Source organism: Coregonus lavaretus (genome assembly GCF_964263955.1).
Source record: "Coregonus lavaretus genome assembly, chromosome: 8".
NCBI classification, from domain to species: Eukaryota; Metazoa; Chordata; class Actinopteri; order Salmoniformes; family Salmonidae; genus Coregonus; species Coregonus lavaretus.
Window position 1 is genome coordinate 1,882,424 of NC_139995.1, and position 21,543 is coordinate 1,903,966.

Below are 21,543 nucleotides of genomic sequence, written 5' to 3' on the forward strand. Positions count from 1 at the left end.
TGTGAGGGTTTATGTCTCCTCCTGCTCGGTGTGTGCCCAGTGTAAGGCGCCTAGACATTTGCCCAGGGGTAAGCTACACCCCCTGCCCGTTCCACAACGACCATGGTCCCACCTATCGGTGGATTTCGTAACCGATCTCCCCCCCTCCCAGGGGAATACCACCATTTTGGTCGTTGTGGATCGGTTTTCTAAGGCCTGTCGTCTCCTTCCCATGCCGGGTCTCCCTACTGCCCTACAAACCGCTGAGGCCCTATTTACCCATGTGTTCCGGCACTATGGGGTCCCCGAGGATATAGTGTCTGACCGAGGTCCCCAGTTCACCTCCAGAGTTTGGGGGGCGTTCATGGAACGGTTGGGGGTCTCGGTAAGCCTTACCTCGGGGTACCACCCAGAGAGCAATGGGCAGGTGGAACGTGTCAACCAGGATGTGGGTAGGTTTTTGAGGTCCTATTGCCGGGACCGGCCGGAGGAGTGGTCTAGGTTCATCCCCTGGGCAGAGATGGCCCAGAACTCTCTCCGCCACTCCTCCACCAATTTAACACCTTTCCAGTGTGTTTTAGGCTATCAGCCGGTCCTGGCACCATGGCACGAGAGCCAGATCGAGGCTCCTGCGGTGGACGAGTGGATTCGGCGCTCGGAGGAGACGTGGGACGCTGCCCATGTCCATCTGCAGCGTGCCATCCGTCAACAAAAGGCGAGCGCCGACCGCCACCGCAGTGAGGGACCGGTGTACGCACCGGGAGATCGAGTCTGGCTCTCGACTCGAAACCTGCCCCTCCGCCTGCCCTGCCGGAAGCTGGGTCGGCGGTTTGTGGGGCCCTTCAAAGTCCTGAGAAGATTGAACGAGGTGTGTTACAGGTTACAACTGCCTATAGAGTATAAAAATATTAACCCCTCGTTCCATGTGTCTCTTCTCAGGCCGGTGGTAGCTGGCCCACTCCAAGAAGATAGGATAGGAGAGACCCCTCCGCCCCCTTTGGACATCGAGGGGTCCCCGGCGTACCGGGTCCGGACCATCTTGGACTCGAGGCGCCGGATGAGTGGTCTCCAGTATCTCGTGGAGTGGGAGGGGTACGGTCCGGAGGAACGGTGCTGGGTACCCAGGAGGGACATCCTCGATCCATCCCTCCTGACTGAGTTTCACCATGGGCATCCCACGCGCCCGGGTCCGCGTCCTCCTGGCCGTCCCCGAGGCCGGGGTCGGCGCACGGCTGGAGCCGCGCGTCAAGGGGGGGGTACTGTCACGGTTTCGGCCGAGACTGCTCCTCCTCCTGGTTCGGGCAGGCTTCGGCGAGCGCCGTCCCCGGAGTACTAGCTGCCACCGCTCTTTGTTTCGTCAGTCGATTGCTTTTGTCTGTCTGTATCACCTGTGGCCATTTGTGTGTTGATTGCGTGCCCTATAAGTTCCTTGTTTTGTGTTAGTATTATTGTGTGTTGTTTTCACTGTCATGTTTTTCGGAGCTACGTGTTTGCACTCTGTTTGTTTTATGTTTAGTGTTTACGCGTGTTTGCGTAATTCTCCCTCGCCTCTTGTTTTGTCGAGGTCGTGTTATTTTTGGTCAGTTGACTTTGGATTATTAAAGTCTGTTGGACTTAACCTCTGTGTCCTGCACCTGACTCCTCCACCACATCCACATCGGTTCCCTTCTGACACCTATTTACCATTTTTTCAATTTAAGCCTACTAGAATGTGTGTGCCCCAGGCTTGGAGGGAAGCAAAAGTCATTCCGCTACCTAAGAATAGTAAAGCCCCCTTTACTGGCTCAAATAGCTGACCAATCAGCCTGTTACCAACCCTTAGCAATCTATTTGTGTTTGACCAGATACAATGTTATTTTACAGAAAACAAATTGACAACAAACTTTCAGCATGCTTATAGAGAAGGACATTCAACAAGCACAGCACTTACACAAATGACTGATGATTGGCTGAGAGAAGTTGATGATAAAAAGATTGTGGGGGCTGTTTTGTTAGACTTCAGTGCGGCTTTTGACATTATCGGTCATAGTCTGCTGCTGGAAAAATGTATGTGTTATAGCTTTACTCCCCCTGCTATATTGTGGATAAAGAGTTGCTGTCTAACAGAACACAAAGGGTGTTCTTTAATGGATGCCTCTCCAACATAATCCAGGTATAATCAGGAATTCCCCAGGGCAGCTGTCTAGGCCCATTACATTTTTCAATCTTTACTAATGACATGACACTGGCTTTGAGTAAAGCCAGAGTGTCTATGTATGCGGATGACTCAACACTATACATGTCAGCTACTACAGCGACTGAAATTACTGCAACACTTAACAAAGAGTTGCAGTTAGTTTCAGAGTGGGTGGCAAGGAATGAGTTAGTCCTAAATATTTCAAAAACTAAAAGCATTGTATTTGGGACTAATACCATAAACATAAATAGTGTGGATATTGAGCAAGTTGATGTGAATAAACTGCTTGGAGTAACCCTGGATCGTAAACTGTCATGGTCAAAATATATTGCTACAACAGTAGCTAAGATGTGGAGAAGTATGTCCACAATAAAGCGCTGCTCTACCTTCTAAACAGCACTATCACCAAGGCAGGTCCTACAGGCCCTAGTTTTGTCACACCTGGACTACTGTTCAGTCATTTGGTCAGGTGCCACAAAAAAGGACTTAGGAAAATTGCAATTGGCTCAGAACAGGGCAGCACGGCTGGCCCTTGGATGTACACAGAGAGCTAATACTAATAATATGCATGTCAATCTCTCCTGGCTCAAAGTGGAGGAGAGATTGACTTCATCACTACTTGTATTTATGAGAGGTATTGACATGTTGAATGCACCGAGCTGTCTGTTTGAACTAATGGCGCACAGCTCAGACACCCATGCCACCAGTGGTCTCTTCACAGTCCCCAAGTGCAGAACAGACTATGGGAGGCGCACAGTACTAGATAGAGCCATGACTACATGGAACTCTATTCCACATCAAGTAACTGAGGCAAGTAGTAAAATTAGATTTAAAAAACAGGTAAAAAAACACCTTATGGAACAGCAGGGACTGTGAAGCAACACAAACATAGGCACAGACACATGCATACACACACGATAACATACGCACTATACACACTTACGTACACATGGATTTTGTACTGTAGATATGTGGTAGTGGTGGCGTAGGGGCCTGAGGGCACACAGTGTGTTGTTAAATCTGTGAATGTATTGAAATGTTTTAAAAATTGTATGAACTGCCTTAATTTTGCTGGACCCCAGGAAGAGTAGCTGCTGCCTTGGCAGCAGTTAATGGGAATCCCTAATAAATACAAACAAAGTACTGAGTAAAGGGTCTGAATACTTATGTAAATGTGATATTTCCGTTTTTTATTTTTAATACATTTGCAAACATTTCTAAAAACCTGTTTTTGCTTTGTCATTATGGGATATTGTGTGTAGATTGATGAGGGGAAAAAACATGTAATCAATTTTAGAATAATGCTGTAACGTAACAACATTTGGAAAAAGTCAAGGGGTCTGTATTATTAAATGATGCTGATGTTCAAGATAACACTACTTTATATTCGTTGATAACTAATATTGAAAGGTGATATGATGCAATCTAAGTAGATTAGAAGGCTACTTCATCCTAATTTAAGATAAATGCATTGGATACAAAACAAATACTGGCATGTGATAAAGGATAACATGTCCAATATAATTATATAAATCCATATCAGACAGGAATATATATATTTAATGAAATGAATACAGCATTGTAATATTATTGATGTCTTTCTCTTTCCTTGTAGGGGATTAGACAGATTAACTACAGTCACCAAATGCCGAGCCTCAAAACTAGAAGCATGTGGAGACATCAACACATGTCATTTTGAACATTTTTATTGGTTTTCCTGTATCTGTGCATCAGTCCTTAAAACAAAATAAGTAATACCCAAGTGAGGGACATCTCAAGGAGATTAACCTCTAACATTCATAAACTTGTTCAGTACCTAAGGGCAAATGTAGTCATGATAGCGACCGTTTTTTATAAATACACAGGACAGGAGTTTACAGGTCTTTATTCCAGCCCTTAACTAGGGCCGGGACGATACCAGTATCGTGATACTTGTTAGTATCGTGGCAAGGAAACAAAACATGAAGCGGATTTAACTTATTTAGGAAAACAGCCCTAATGTTGTCATCCAGTCACATTTGTTTATTTTTCAAGCTAGATCACACAATATTTTACATACAGCAGGTTTTTAAAGGACCAAAGAGTTGGTCTGCTTCCTGATTTCTTTTTTCCCATAGAAAAAATATTGTGATACTGGTATCATCACAGCCCTAACCTTCACTAACACCCCTAATTCAACTAATTGTGGCCTAATTTCAAGACTTGCACACAGTGCAATCCCCTGGGACATGAATCACATCTGTATTTTAGAATGAGCTTCATAAGTTACAATGTCCTGACAAATTTGCATGATAAACAATAACATGGGTGAATCTATTTCTATCTAACATTGTGATGTTGCAAAGACCTGAATAATATCCTGGGATATGGTGATTATCCTGGTGACTGGGAGGTTCATAACAAGTTCTTTACATCTGCAGGGTCAAGTTGTTTACAGTAAGAGTAGAATAACGTAGCCTCTAATTTTAACTACTAACACCAACCCCAATGGTGCAGCACAATAGGGGAAGGGAAAGTGGAAATAGAAAGTTAGATAACGTTAGCTAGGTAAACAGACACTGCATGCAACTAGCTAGAAAACAAGACTCAACAGAATGCACAAATAACTTGGCTGGCTAGCAAGACTAGATTGAACATTACACAGCTGGCTGCATTTCCTTAGTTTTTCATCTGATGTTGTTAAAATGTCTTACTTCCAAATGAGTCGGGCAGGACTGTTTTCTCCTGCCAAGCCAATGCAATGGAGTGAAACACGATCTGGTACCCACTTTAGTCCCTGAAGAAAAATGGGATTTTTTTTTTACTACATGTCTTTAGCTGGCTAGCAAGTTCACCAATTCCTGATTTAAAAACTGTCCGGGTCTTCACAATTGACACATTGCTGAATCTACGGTTAGTTAGTTTAGTTGTTCATCTCTTAACAGCCGATAAGCAGGATGAGATCGCCTACTAGCTAGCTTTCACTTCCGATGTGTTAGCTAGCTAGCTAGCGCAACGGGCTGATATACACCAGTTACTCAACATTTGAATTCATATGAAAGTAATTTGTTGAGCATTTTAACATAATATGTTTAATAAATTAATGTTATACTTACATTTTGCTACGTCTTTCCTTATTCTTATGGGAAACGTTAAACCAAGTGGGGACTGTCCTCCATTAAGTTTAATATTTTTAACATTTTCGCTATGCCACAAGGTGTTATGGGATAGCCTCCCTGGCGATACATGGGATTGGGGCATGCCAATTTTGACGTCCTGCCTAGAAATTCTGCCTCAAAAGGCAGCATCCTTATTATTGCCTGCTGATGTCTCGTTAAACCATCCATACGTGCTAAATTTACACGCACAGCTGATCTCAATTGCAACTATTATTGGTCACCTCATTACCGCTCCCTAAAAGATGCTTGCAACCAAAGTCTTTCAAGATATGTTCGATGTCTGGTTGGTATTGCATCGTAAGAACTTAGTCCTTTTTGAACAAACTAAGCCAAGAGTGATTTATCTATTTGACAAGCATTCCGGACAATATAAATAAAGTACTTCCTTGTTTACCACGCAAATCTACTGTGGCAATTTGCTCGACACTTTGAATGTTGGTGTAGCCTACTGACTTATTATTTTATTTGTTTCCTATTAATGTTATCCAAAAGTGTCTGGTATGGTCATTTCTTATGAAGATCGGGGGTAAAATAACCCTGGACTGTCCATGTTTGAAATGTGTAACTAAATCAATCAAACCCATATCAACACAGTAGGCCTATATGTGCATGCTGAATGTAGTCGCCCGAACCGCTAGCCCACCCCAGGTGACTGTTGAGATACATTTTGAGTTCATTCATAACCTTAAGATACACTAGACACTTGTATGTCATAGCTTAGTGGAGACCAATATCTATCTTGTCTTGATGCATCAGGAAAATTCTCTGTGGCAAAAGAGTGATCAAGTTAAGATCCGACATCTGTATCAGTATCGACACATGCCTCAACAATGCACTTAGCGAACGTTCTCTCTGCATGGTGTTTTGGGAAATGCATGTTACATCTTCGGCCGTTGTAGGAAAGATGCATCGTTAAAACACTCAGAAGCCCAAGTTCCATTGCTAACAGGAAACCGGGCCCAGTATAATAAAAACACACAGGACAACAACTGTCCATCACTGGCAAACCCATAGGCTAAACATATTATAGCAATACAATACAAGCTTATGTACAGTACAGTTTTCCCACTGACTTTACGTTTAAGTTCAGTTTTATTTGCTCATCTCATTGAATCGTCTCACAATAACTTCTTACAACTGTTATTTTCCCCATTATATAGACTTTAACCTCTTAAGGATCGGACCCTTTTTTTTCAATTTTCACCTAAAATGACATACCCTGCCTGTAGCTCAGAACTGCCTGTAGCTCAGGATCTGAAGCAAGGATATGCATATTCTTGATACCATTTGAAAGGAAACACTTTGAAGTTTGTGGAAATGTGAAATTAATGTAGGAGAATATAACACATTAGATCTGGTAAAAGATAATACAAACCATCTTTGAAATGCAAGAGAAAGGCCACAACATAATATTGCAGTTTAGGCGCAATTTAGACTTGTGTGTGCAAAGTCTCAGATTGATCCAGTGAAGCATTGCAATACTGGACTATTTTGTATCAAGTCTGCCCAAATGCGCCGAATTGGTCAATTGATACATTTTCAAGTACATAACTATAGAGAACATACAAAAATTATATGGTAATACAAAATGTACATTTACACACTCTCAGGAATGATGGATCATTAGCTTATACACTAACTTTCACACATCTAGATGGCCGGGCAGGGTGGATGTTGAGCCAGAGACAGCAAGGGTTCAAACTGTAGAACACAGTTCCTACATTTGAATATAAAAATTGATTTTATCAAACAAAACAATGCTACATTTTATCTCTGGGACCCTCAGGATGACAAATCAGAGCAAGATTACTGAATGTAAGTACATTATTTACCTTCAGAGGTGAATGTATCAAACCAGTTGCCGTGATACGTTTTTTTGTTGTTGTCCACTCTCCTCAAACAATAGCATGGTATTTTTTCACTGTAATATCTACTGTAAATTGGACAGTGCAGTTCGATTAACAAGAATTTAAGCTTTCTGCCCATTTAAGACATTTCTATGTCCTGGAAAGTTTGCTGTTACTTACAACAGTCATGCTAATCACATTAGCGCACGTTAGCTCAACCGTCACGTGTACGGGACACTGATCCCGTAGAGGTTAAGAGGTGAGTGGGGCTCTATGTTCAGAGAATGTCTTGTCCAGATCACTGAGCTCTTATTTGACCCTGGGTTCACAGTTGACTTGAGCTGTCTGCCTAAACACCAGGGTGCCAGGAGTTTAAATTAGACTTTCTCCTAGAGGTCACGGTGTCAGGAGCACAGACCTACTGGTTTTTCACACCATGCAGAAGGCATGAAGTAAACAAAATGCACTCCAACAGTTACGAAACTATGCCAAAACTAGGCAAAAATTACTGTTATTGTTGTCATTGGTAAGTTGTTGTTACAGTATTTCCATTGGCCATTAAGAAAAGCACAGTGGGTAAATTAAATTAAATAGTTTTATCAAACTTTATATAGTCATCTCAATAAGTTTGAATTTATTGTATTCTACACAAAAGGTGCAAGAGCATCCCAGTCCTGGCTTGTGTCCCTCCTGTGCCTTCCCAGCTGTTCCTATTTCAAAGGGGGGTTGTCACGATTCAGACAGACGACCAGAGGACCACAATTGCGTCACACCAGAAAGTTTATTAAACTTAAGGGAAAAGGGAAGTAGGGAGTGAATGAAGGCTCCAGGGGTAACAGGGATCCCGTCCAATGTGCTGGGTCTGTGCCCCCCCCAGTGGCAGCGATGCGTCCTATGAAGCCGGTGGTGGGTGGTCCAGAAGTCCTGGGGGGGGGGGAGACACAGACACAACAGGGCGGAATGAAACAAGGCAGCAGTACAGTTCAAGGGAAATCCAAAATACGTAGTAGCAAGGCAGAAGGCTGGTCAGAGTTACCGGGATTGAAGAGTAGTCAGGAGTCGTAATGGCAGAAGCAGGTCTGGATCTCCTGAGGCAGAAGAGTATCCAAAAAAACAGGCAGGTCCGGGGTCACAGAACCAGGGTGAGCCAGAAGCGCGAGCAAACAGGTTCCGGGTGTGAGCTTTGCAGACGATCTGACACCGGAGAGCTGAAAGACAGGGCCTTAAATACTGGGAGAGGTAGTGGGTAATGCAGCGCAGCTGGCAGAGTAATTAGAGCAGAGCAGAGCAGGGACAGGTGGAGCTAGTTAGGCTGAGTAGAGAGAGTGGTGAGCAGAGTGGAAGAAAATTAAGGTGGTAACCCGGTGGAGTGAGAGGCCCATGACAGAACCCCCCCCCCAAGGGACGGCCCCAGAAGTCCCAAGAGCAACACCACGCCGGGCGGGAGGAGGGGAGCCGGAGGAGGGCTAGAACTCCTCCGAACGGTCCGAGTGAACGTCCTCATCCTCGGAGGAAGCCGGAGGGCCGTGGTCGGGAGATGGGACAGGTCCCGAGACAGGATCAGGCACAGGACAGGAAGCCGAGCGGGCAGGACGGTTAGGGACCCCTCTGGGGCGGCCCCTACGGATTGCAGGTTGATCAGGATGCCGTTGGTGGAAAGCGGTGATGAGAGTCCTATCCACAATCCGACTAGCTGGCACCCAGGTCCTTTCCTCAGGTCCATAGCCCTCCCAGTCAATGAGGTACTGGAGACCCCTACCCCTCCGTCTGGACCGAAGCAGGCGGCGGACGGTGTAAACCAGACCACCATCGACGAGCCGTGGAGGAGGAGGACCAGGCGCAGCAGGGACCAGCGGACTCTCATGGATGGGCTTAATCTTAGACACATGGAAAGTGGGGTGCACCCTCAGGGAATTAGGCAGTTGGAGCCGGACAGCAGTTGGGCTAATCACTCTTATGATAGGGAATGGGCCAATGAACCGAGGTGCCAGCTTCTGCGACTCCACCCTGAGTGGCAGGTTCTTCGATGACAACCACACCCTTTGACCAACATGGTAGGTGGGAGCAGGAATTCTCCGACGGTTGGCCCCGGTAGTGTAGCTGGCAACGGATCTGAGGAGTGTGGCTCGGGCTTGTGACCAGGTGCGGCGACATCGACGGGCAAAAGCAAGTGCAGATGGGCAAGTAACCTCCTCTTCCTGGCTGGCAAATAGAGGAGGCTGGTATCCATAAACACATTGGAAAGGGGACATACCGATGGCAGAGCAGGTCAGAGAATTGTGTGCGTACTCCACCCATGTCAATTGCTGCGACCAGGAGTGGGGGTTGCGTGAAGTCATGCATCGCAGTGCCTTCTCGAGCTCCTGATTAGCCCGCTCTGACTGCCCATTGGATTGGGGATGGAATCCGGAAGTCAGACTGACTGTGGCTCCCAGCAGGTGACAGAACTCCTTCCAAAAAGCGGAGGAGAATTGTGGACCACGGTCAGAAACTACATCCTTTGGCAGTCCGTGGATCCGGAAGACGTGTTCCAGGACCACCTGGGCGGTCTCCTTGGCGGTTGGGAGCTTGGGGAGGGGAATGAAGTGTGCCATCTTGCTGAAACGGTCAACGATGGTGAGAATGACGGTCATGCCACTTGAAGGGGGCAGCCCCGTGACAAAGTCAAGGGCGATGTGAGACCAGGGACGTCTGGGCACAGGCAGGGGCTGCAGCAATCCGGCTGGGGGCTGGCAGGACGACTTGTGTTGGTTGCAGATGGGGCAGGCTTGGACGAATTCCCGTACATCCTTCCTCAGAGAGGGCCACCAGAACCTCTGGGCGAGCAGGTTGTAAGTGCGGGTGGAGCCAGGGTGACAAGCTAGGCGGGAGTCATGTCCCCACTGAACGACCTGGGACCTCAGGTCTTCGGGGACAAAAAGGCGGTCAGCTGGGCAAGTGCTGGGACCTGGCTGGTTACGGAGAGCCTCCAGCACCTGTTCCTCAACAGCCCAGGTCAGAGCTGCAACGATGCAGGGACTTGGCAGAATCGACACAGGGTCCTTGGAGGGGGTGTCATCCTTCTGGAATTGACGGGAGAGGGCGTCTGGCTTGGTGTTGCGTGATCCAGGCCGGTATGACAGAGTGAAATTAAACCTGGTGAAGAACAGGGCCCAGCGGGACTGCCTGGAGTTCAACCGTTTGGCCGTGCGGATGTACTCCAAGTTCTTATGATCGGTCCAAACGAGAAATGGAATGGTGGACCCCTCCAGCCAGTGACGCCACTCCTCCAAGGCAAGCTTCACAGCCAGCAGCTCACGGTTCCCTATGTCGTAATTGCACTCAGAGGGGGACAACCGACGTGAGAAAAAGGCACAGGGATGGAGCTTCCTATCCTCCGCAGCCCACTGAGAAATCACAGCACCAACTCCCACATCCGAGGCGTCCACCTCCACAATGAATTGCCGGTCCACATCAGGCATCTGGAGGATGGGAGCGGAGGTGAACCTCACCTTGAGGGTACTGAAGGCTTTGTCGGCTGCTGGGGTCCAGGTGAAGGGTTGCTTGGTGCTGGTTAGAGCAGTGAGAGGGGCAGCAACGGTACTGTAGTTCCGGATAAACTTCCTATAGAAGTTAGCAAACCCCAGAAACTGTTGCAGCTTCTTTCTGTTCTCCGGAACTGGCCATGAAGTGACTGCTGATACTTTGGCAGGATCCATTTGGATACTTCCCTCTGCCACTATGTACCCCAGGAAGGCCACTGTCTTGACGTGAAACTCACATTTCTCTGCCTTGGCGTAGAGGGAATTCTCCAGAAGACGATGAAGGACTTGCTGGACATGGCGGGTGTGTTCAGACAGGTTTCTGGAGTAGATTAAGATGTCATCCAGGTAAACGAAGACAAACTTGTTTAACATGTCCCGCAGTACATCATTCACTAGAGCCTGGAACACAGCAGGAGCATTGGTGAGGCCAAAAGGCATAACCAGATACTCGTAGTGGCCTGTTGGTGTATTGAATGCGGTTTTCCATTCATCTCCCTCCCGGATCCGCACTAGGTGGTAAGCGTTTCTGAGATCCAACTTGGTAAAAACAGTGGCTCCCTGGAGCAACTCAAAAGCAGAGGTGAGCAGAGGCAGAGGGTAACGGTTTTTCACTGTGATGTCGTTGAGTCCCCTGTAGTCGATGCAGGGGCGAAGAGATCCGTCCTTCTTCCCCACAAAGAAGAAGCCAGCACCAGCAGGAGATGAAGATGAACGGATTAATCCTGCGGACAGAGAGCCATTGATGTAGTCCTCCATGGACTTTCTTTCAGGAGCAGACAACGAATAAAGACGACCCTTTGGAGGAGCTGTTCCAGGGAGGAGGTCGATGGCACAGTCGTACGGTCGGTGAGGGGGCAGAGATGTGGCTCTTGCTTTGTTAAACACCTCTCTGAGACCATGGTAGCATTCTGGGACATTGGAGAGGTCAGGAGCGGAGTTAGTAGGTACTGGCCGAGGGGGTAGTGCGGCAGCAAGCAGGCAGGTTCGGTGGCAGTCCTCTCCCCACTCCCTGATCACCCCGGTCACCCAGTCGAGCTGAGGGTTGTGCCGGCGGAGCCATGGGTAACCCAGGATGAGGGGTTGGCCTGGAGAGGGGAGCAGGTGAAACTGGATAGTTTCTTGATGGTTTCCGGACAGACCCATCGAGACCGGGGCCGTGACATGAGTGACCGATCCGAGTAAGTGTCCGTCCAGTGCCCGGGCAGGAATAGGAGGTGTCAAACGGAGGTTCTCCAGTCCCAGTTGGCGTGCCAGCTTGATGTCCATTATGTTGGCTTCGGCGCCAGAATCCACCAGAGCAGCCAGGGTGTGAGTTGAGTCAGAGAGGCGGAGGTGAACTTGCAGCAGGGGTTTGCGGTCGGAGGACTGGATGGTCATTGAACTCAACCGGACTCCCCCTATGCCCGGTGAGCTTCGGCCCTTTAAAGGGCAGGTTACCACACGATGTCCATCACCTCCACAATAGAGGCAGAGGTTTGAGGTGAAGCGGCGCTGGCGCTCTGCAGGAGTGAGAGAGGCTCGCCCAATCTCCATAGGCTCAGACTGATCAAGCTGACCTGGGTGAGTGGCAGTAGATGACAGGAGCCCAGTCGGATCTCTCCGAATGCCGGTAGTAGGTGGACCTTGGCGCCCCCTCTCACGACGACGGGTCTGTATCCTTCTGTCGATCCTGACAGTCAGTGCGATGGCTTCATCAAGAGTGGAAGGCAGTTCATGGGAGACCAACTCGTCCTTGATATAGTCAGCCAAACTATGGAAGAACGCGTCCACCAACGATGGTGTGTTCCAAGAACTTCGTCTAGCCAGGGTTCGGAAGTCGATGGAATGGTCTGCGACTGTACGTCTGCCTTGTCGGATACTGAACAGTTCACGAGACGCCTCTGCGGTGGGTGAATCCAGGTCAAACACCTTCAGCATCTCCTCAGCAAACAGGTCGAAGGTTGCACATGCGGGGGTTTGACGTTCGAACTCTGCTGTTCCCCAGAGTCGAGCTCGGCCCGTCAGGTGAGTGATGGCATACCCAACTTTAGCCCCCTCCGTGGCGAAGGTCCTTGGCTGCAAGGAGAACTGAAGTCGGCAGCTAGTCAGGAATGGCCGGACCTGGGTTGAATCGCCGTTGAACCGCTCGGGGTTTCCAATCTTGGGTTCCGGAGCAGCGGCTGCAATGACCGGGGCAGGTAACTCGGGGGCAGGGCTGGTGGGCAGACTGGCTGGGGTAAGGTTGGTGAGGAGTTGAATGATCATGGCGAGTTGTTGTTGCTGCTGCTGGAACTGCTGCTCATGCTCATCGGTTTCCATGTCGGGGAAAGTGTGCGCTGAGTCCATAATGGTCAGATCGTACTGTCACGATTCAGACAGACGACCAGAGGACCACAATTGCGTCACACCAGAAAGTTTATTAAACTTAAGGGAAAAGGGAAGTAGGGAGTGAATGAAGGCTCCAGGGGTAACAGGGATCCCGTCCAATGTGCTGGGTCTGTGCCCCCCCCAGTGGCAGCGATGCGTCCTATGAAGCCGGTGGTGGGTGGTCCAGAAGTCCTGGGGGGGGGGGAGACACAGACACAACAGGGCGGAATGAAACAAGGCAGCAGTACAGTTCAAGGGAAATCCAAAATACGTAGTAGCAAGGCAGAAGGCTGGTCAGAGTTACCGGGATTGAAGAGTAGTCAGGAGTCGTAATGGCAGAAGCAGGTCTGGATCTCCTGAGGCAGAAGAGTATCCAAAAAAACAGGCAGGTCCGGGGTCACAGAACCAGGGTGAGCCAGAAGCGCGAGCAAACAGGTTCCGGGTGTGAGCTTTGCAGACGATCTGACACCGGAGAGCTGAAAGACAGGGCCTTAAATACTGGGAGAGGTAGTGGGTAATGCAGCGCAGCTGGCAGAGTAATTAGAGCAGAGCAGAGCAGGGACAGGTGGAGCTAGTTAGGCTGAGTAGAGAGAGTGGTGAGCAGAGTGGAAGAAAATTAAGGTGGTAACCCGGTGGAGTGAGAGGCCCATGACAGGGGTGGGGTCTACACTTTCACTGTCATTGCCTGTATTTTAATACCTACATGAGTCTCCGCTCCTTCATTCCATGACAGACTACCAGTTGAGAAGAGGCTAAATCCTCACCGGAACACTCATTCCTCCCAGCTTGGTGATTTTGGAGAATCTTGGATACCATTGCTTTTGCTTGGACATTTTGTGAGTCACAGCAGGCGTTTTGTGTGTGTTAAAGTTGCATTTACAGCAGTAGCCTACCTGTTCCATTCCAACGGCCCGAGGTTCCATCCTACCCAGCGGCGTCCCCAGGTGAGTGAGCGAATCCCCGGGTGGGTACAGGTGAGTGGCATCCATGGAATTCGTTATCTGCAGTGATGCTGAAAATGTAATGGAGAGAGCATGTTTGTTTTATTCATCAGAATTCACTGACTGCATATCTATAGACCAGTGTAAGTGCGTTTTGTTTTACTACTCTATAGGCAAATCAATATTTTGGTCAACCAGGCAACATGACCCAGTAAGGAAATGCCTTTCTGATCCTTCATTAGCTGCGCTATGGGATTTTCGTTTCTGATGTTACCATCATATGGTATAATAAGAGTTGCCAATATGAGGTGTAGTTACATTTCAGTCATTTAGCAGACGCTCTTATCCAGAGCGACTTACAGTTAGAGAGTGCATACACTTTTTCATACTGGCCCCCCGTGGGAATCAAACCCACAACCCTGGCATTGCAAGCACCATGCTCTACCAACTGAGCTACAGAGGAGGTTAATTTATATCCACCTATACTGCTCAGTCATATCATATCAAAACTTGGTATGCACGACTGTGCAGTCACGGTACCCTACACTTTGAGAAAAACATTTTTTAAAGTAAAACTGTGACAATTATTATTACAACTTGTTAGTATTAGTGTTAGACAAGTACATTACTGTAGTAGAAATTGCTGCAGCAGTTGCTGGTAGCCTATCTGTTTGTGCTGGACTAGATAATGATGATGGTTATCTTTTAAAAGTTTCTTGGGATAGGATGGAATTAGTCAAATCTATATTTGCCAACCTGTGTTTATTATGCTCATTGTTTGATGAAATGCTATTATTAAATTGCAGTTTAAAAAGTATAGCTTAAACAAAACTTGGCTTACTCTATCATTTAGTACAATTCATTACTTAGAAACTATCATCAAACAGGATAATATCCAACAAACCCACATCTCCCAGTTAAATTGTATATAATGATAATTGCAGTTAGTTCTAGATTATTTTTCTTCTTCTTTACAACCTGGTTATCAATGCAACGTTGTGTATTGTAGAGTGAGAGGGTGTGGAGGGTGCTAACTGGCTGTATGTGTGGGTGCACAGTGGAGCCACAGCCTGGAGGTGAAGAAGCAGGAGAAACTGCTAACAGTATCAAAGTCCACATCTGCTTCCAATTGAGAAGGAACAAGAAGCTGCTGTGTCTTAATCTGAATATGTGCTCAAGCTGTCACTCAACTCACTTCCAGCCACAGAGCCAGCCACAACTGCTCTCTTCTCTTCACTCACTCTGAATGTGTGTCGCTCACTCTCCCTCTCTCTTCCTTCCTCTCTCTTCCTCTCTCTCTCCCCCTTCCTCTATCTCTCCCCCTTCCTCTCCCACCTCTTTCTCCCCTCTTGTAGAATTTACTTAACTTGGTGGAACTTGATGTGGACCAGATTCATTCATGTAGAAATGAACTGACCAAATTTTGTTTCGTCAAAGAGTTTGTCTTTTTGGATGTAGAGCTCATTAGAACAATACCCAGTATTCTTTGCAACTGCACCTTAAAAACTGTGAAATCTTATGTTTCACCGAGTCATGGCTGAACGACGACATGGATAACATACAGCTGGAGGGCTATACGCTGCATCGGCAAGATAGAATAGCTGCCTCCGGTAAGACAAGGGGTGGCGGTCTGTGTATATTTGTAAACAACAGCTTGTGCACAAAATCTAATATTAAGGAAGCCTCAAGGTTTTGCTCGCCTGAGGTAGAGTATCTCATGATACGCTGTAGACCACACTATTTACCAAGATAGTTTTCATCTATATTTTTCGTAGCTGTCTATTTACCACCACAAACCGATGCTGGCACTAAGACCACACTCAATGAGCTGTATAAGGCCATAAGCAAACAGGAAAACGCTCATCCAGAGGGGGCCCTCCTAGTGGCTGGGGACTTTAATGCAGGGAAACTTAAATCCGTTTTACCTAATTTCTACCAACATGTTAAATGTGCAACCAGAAGAAAAAAAAAAACTCTAGACCAGCTTTACTCCACACACAGAGACGCGTACAAAGCTCTCCCTCGCCCTCCATTTGGCAAATCTGACCATAACTCTATCCTCCTGATTCCTGCTTACAAGAAAACTAAAACAGGAAGCACCAGTGACTCAGTCAATAAAGAAGTGGTCAGATGACGCAGATGCTAAACTACACAACTGTTTTGCTAGCACAGAATGGAATATGTTCAAGGATTCTTCCGATGGCATTGAGGAGTACACCACATCAGTCACTGGTTTCATCAATAAGTGCATCGATGACGTCTTCCCCACAGTGACCGTATGTACATACCCCAACCAGAAGCCATGGATTACAGGCAACATCCACACTGAGCTAAAGTGTAGTGCCGCTTTCAAGGACTCTAACCCGGACGCTTATAAGAAATCCCGTTATGCCCTCCGACGAACTATCAAACAGGCAAAGCGTCAATACAGGACTAAGATAGAATCGTACTACATCGGCTTTGATGCTCGTCGGATGCGGCAGGGCTTGCAAACTATTACAGACAACAATGGAAAGCACAGCTGTGCGCTGCCCAGTGACACGAGCCTACCAGAAGAGTAAATAACTACTAAATTACTTCTATGCTCACTTTGAGACAAGCAACACTGAAGCATGCATGACAGCATCAGCTGTTCCGGATGACTATGTGATCACGCTCTCCATAGCCGATGTGAGTAAGACCTTTAAACAGGTCAACATTCACAAGGCCGCAGAGCCAGACAGACTTTTAAAGATTTTTAAGTTCTTATTTACAATGACGGCCTACAGCAGCCAAACCCGGACGACGCTGGGCCAATTGTGCGCAGCCCTATGGGACTCCCAATCACGGCCGTTTGTGATACAGCCTGGAATCAAACCAGGGGGTCTGTATTGACGCCTCAAGCACTGAGATGCAGTGCCTTAGACCGTTGCGCCACTCGGGAGCCCAGGTCGTGTACTCCGAGCATGCGCTGACCAACTGGCATGTGTCTTCACTGACATTTTCAACCTGTTCCTGACTGAGTCTGTAATACCAACATGTTTCAAGCAGACCACCATAGTCCCTGTGCCCAAGAACACTAAGGTAACCTGCAGCCATGATGTGCTTTGAAAGGCTGGTCATGGCTCACATCAACTCCATTATCCCAGAAACCCTAGACCCACTCCAATTTGCATACCGCCCCAACAGATCCACAGATGATGCAATCTCTATTGCACTCCACACTGCCCTTTCCAACCTGGACAAAAGGAACACCTACGTGAGAATGCTATTCATTGACTACAGCTCAGCGTTCAACACCATAGTGCCCTCAAAGCTCATCACTAAGCTAAGGACCCTGGGACTAAACACCTCCCTCTGCAACTGGATCCTGGACTTCCTGACGGGCCGCCCCCACAGGTGGTAAGGGTAGGTAACAACACATTTGCCACACTGATCCTCAACACGTGGGCCCCTAAGGTGTGTTTGCTTAGTCCCCTACTGTTCACCCATGACTGAATGGCCAGGCACGACTCCAAAACCATCATTAAGTTTGCAGACGGCACAACAGTGGTAGGCCTGATCACCGACAACGATGAGACAGCCTATAAGGAGGAGGTCAGAGACCTGGCCATGTGGTGCCAGGATAACAACCTCTCCCTCAACGTGATCAAGATAAAGGAGATGATTATGGACTACAGGAAAAAGAAGAGGACCGAGCACGCCCCCATTCTCATCGACGGGGCTGTAGTGGAGCAGGTTGAGAGCTTCAAGTTTCTTGGTGTCCACATCACCAACAAACTATCATGGTCCAAACACACCAAGAGAGTCGTGAATAGGGCACGACAAAGCCTAGTCCCCCTCAGGAGACTGAAAAGATTTTGCATGGGTCCTCAGATCCTCAAAAGGTTCTACAGCTGTACCATAGAGAGCATCCTGACTGGTTACATCACTGCCTGGTATGGCAACTGCTTGGCCTCCGACCGCAAAGCATTACAGAGGGTAGTTCGTACGGCCCAGTACATCACTGGGGCCAAGCTTCCTGCCATCCAGGACCTCTATACCAGGCGGTGTCAGAGGAAGGCCCTAAAAATGGTCAAAGACTCCAGCCACCCTAGTCATAGACTGTTCTCTCTGCTACTGTACGGCAAGCAGTACCGGAGCGCCAAGTCTTGGTCCAAAAGGCTTATTAACAGATTCTACCCACAAGCCATAAGACTCCTGAACAGCTAATCAAATAGCTACCCGGACTATTTGCATTGCAACCCCCCCACCCCACCCCACCCCCTCTTTTACGCTGCTGCTACTCTCTGTTTATTATCTATGCATAGTCAATTTAACTCTACCTACATGTGCATATTACCTAAATTCCCTCGACTAACCTGTGCCCCCACACATTGACTCTGTACCGGTACCCTCTGTATATAGCCTCACTACTGTTATTTTACTGCTGCTCTTTAATTATTTGTTATTTTAATTTTTTACAAATCAATTTTTTACTTAACAAATATTTTTCCTTAAAACTGCATTGTTGGTTAAGGGCTTGTAAGTAAGCATTTCACTCTAAGGTCTACACTGATTGTATTCGGCGCATGTGACAAATAAGATTTTATTTGATTTATGGGGGAGGGGAATGGGCAGGGCAAATGCAATTTGTGTAGTATAGTATACTATATAGTACAGTTCTACAGTATACTACAACATTATATAGTAAGCACTACACGATCAAGGGATAATACAGTGTGTAATATAGTTTTCTACAGTATACTACAAAATTCTATAGTACGTACTACACATGATCAAGGGATACTAGAGTGTATAGCATACTACAATTTACTACATAATACTATAGAATGCTATAGGAAGCACTATAGTATTTTTTTTAATAAACAGTAGTATTTTGTTATGTGGGGCAGATGGGAGCATAAAGCTCCCTACTGAAATCTTCACCATACCATCCATTGTTAATTGGAAATAAAACTTTGAATGTAAAGAAGTGCTTCATTTAGTAGCTAGGACTAACAAAACTCAAAGAGCTAGAACTGACACAATTGATTCATTTGGGAGGTACTTGAGTTTAAACATGATTACCTGAATACCTGAATACATTTTGTCAATCTGACATAATAATTTATCATTATTATTTCTCAATTTAATAGTGTTTCAATAACACAATTAAATTAAGATCTGTATTAATAATTTAATGTAAAAATAACCTGTTTCTAATTAACTGTAACTGTTGTCTAAAATTGAATTAAGTAGATCCAAATACTTTTTTTGTGTGTAAATCCTTCTAGAAAGGACCACTATTTTGCATGTCACAAAAAGATTTCATGTGTGCCAATGTCAACACTACATCCTTCCTTCTTCGTTTTCTTTCCCCAAGTGTCCTATTCATTGCATTATTACTGCTCTAGTATTTAACATCAAATATGATTAAATAAATGATATATGCTATTCACAACAAATACCATCACATAATATAGAATTCCACCACCCATATAGGCATAGTATTAGTCCATTCAGTGAGGTGGAATAGTAAAGTGCACTACATTTTTTTCTTAATGCCTAATTATATGTTGTGCTGGAGAGTAGGGGGCCAGGGAGTATGGGTGCTGCTGTGTTGGTGAGGTTGTAGTGGGTGTAGTGTATGTGAGTGGAGTGGAGCGGAGCGTGCCCAATTTGACTGGAGCGCGGAGAGAGATTCCCAAAGACTGGAGCGCCGGCTTTCTCGCCCGCTCCTATTTCGCTCCAGTAGCACTCCAAGTAGGCCTACTTCACGAGCTCAGGGCATGCCATCATGCATGTGTAGTCTACTTGTGTGCTGCTATAGCCCCTTGCTTTAGCTACTGTCATGGAGCTCGTTAAATACAGTGCATTCGGAAAGTATTCAGACCCCTTGAAATGTTCCATGACAGTAGCTAAAGCAAGGGGCTAAAGCAGCACACAAATTGATTAAATCGTTTTTTTCTCATAAATCTACACACAATACCCCATACTGACAAAGCAAAAACAGGTTTTTAGAAATTGTAGCAAATATATATATATATGCAAAAAAATAAAAATGATACCACATTTACATAAGTATTCAGACCCTTTACTCAGTACTTTCTTGAAGGACCTTTGGCAGTGATTACAGCCTTGAGTCTTCTTGGGTATGAAGCTACAAGATTGGCACACCGAGTTTCTCCCATTCTTCTCTACAGATCCTCTCAAGCTCTGTCAGGTTGGATGGGGAGCGTCGCTGCACAGCTTTTACAGGTCTCTCCAGAGATGTTCAGTCGGGTTGAAGTCCGGGCTCTGGCTGGGCCACTCAAGAACATTCAGAGACTTGTCCCGAAGCCACTCCTGTGTTGTCTTGGCTGTGTGCTTAGGGTCGTTGTCCTGTTGGAAGGTGAACCTTCGCCCCAGTCTGAGGTCCTGAGCACTCTGGAGCAGGTTTTCATCAAGGATTTCTCTGTACTTTGCTCCGTTCATCTTTCCCTCAATCCTAACTAGTCTCCCAGACCCTGCTGCTGAAAAACATCCCCACAGCATGATGCTGCCACCACCATGCTTCACCGTAAGGATGGTGCCAGGTTTCCTCCAGACGTGACGCTTGACATTCAGGCCAAAGAGTTCAATCTTGGTTTCATCAGACCAGAGAATCTTGAGTCCTTTGGGTGCCTTTTGGCAAACTCCAAGCGGGCTGTCATGTGCCTTTTAATGAGGAGTGGCTTCCGTCTGGCCACTCTATCATAAAGGCCTGATTGGTAGAGTGCTGCAGAGATGGTTGTCCTTCTGGAAGGTTATCCCATCTCCACAGAGGAACTCTGGAGCAATGTCAGAGTTACCATTGGGTTCTTGGTCACCTCCCTGACCAAGGCCCTTCTTCCCCGATTGCTCAGTTTGGCCGGGCGGCAAGCTCTAGGAAGAGTCTTGGTGGTTCCAAACTTCTTCCATTTAAGAATGATGGAGGCCACTGTGTTCTTGGGGACCTTCAATGCTGCAGACATTTTTTGGTACCCTTCCCCAGATCTGTGCCTCGACACAGTCTTGTCTCGGAGCTCTATGGACAATTCCTTCGACCTCATGGCTTGGTTTTTGCTCTGACATACACTGTCAACTGTGGGACCTTATACAGACAGGTGTGTGCCTTTTCAAATCATGTCCAATCAATTGAATTTACCACAGGTGGACTCCAATCAAGTTGTAGAAACATCTGAAGGATGATCAATGGAAACAGGATGCACCTGAGCTCAATTTCGAGTCTCATAGCAAAGGGTCTGAATACTTATGTAAATAAGTGTATCTGTTTTTTATGTTTAATACAGTTGCAAAACATTTTACAAACCTGTGTTTGCTTTGTAATTATGGGGTATTGTGTGTAGATTGATGAGGATTTCTATTGATTTGATCAATTTTAGAATAAGGCTGTAACGTAACAAAATTTGAAAAAAGGGAAGGGGTCTGAATACTTTCCGAATGAACTGTGTTTTCATGAAGAAGCTGATAAAACACAGATGTGCTTAAGATAAGGACCAAGAGCAAGAGAGGGAGTGCGGTGATGTAGTGTCCACAACTAAAGAATCATTGTGGAATCTGAAAAGTACAACGTGCACATGCTAAAAGAAA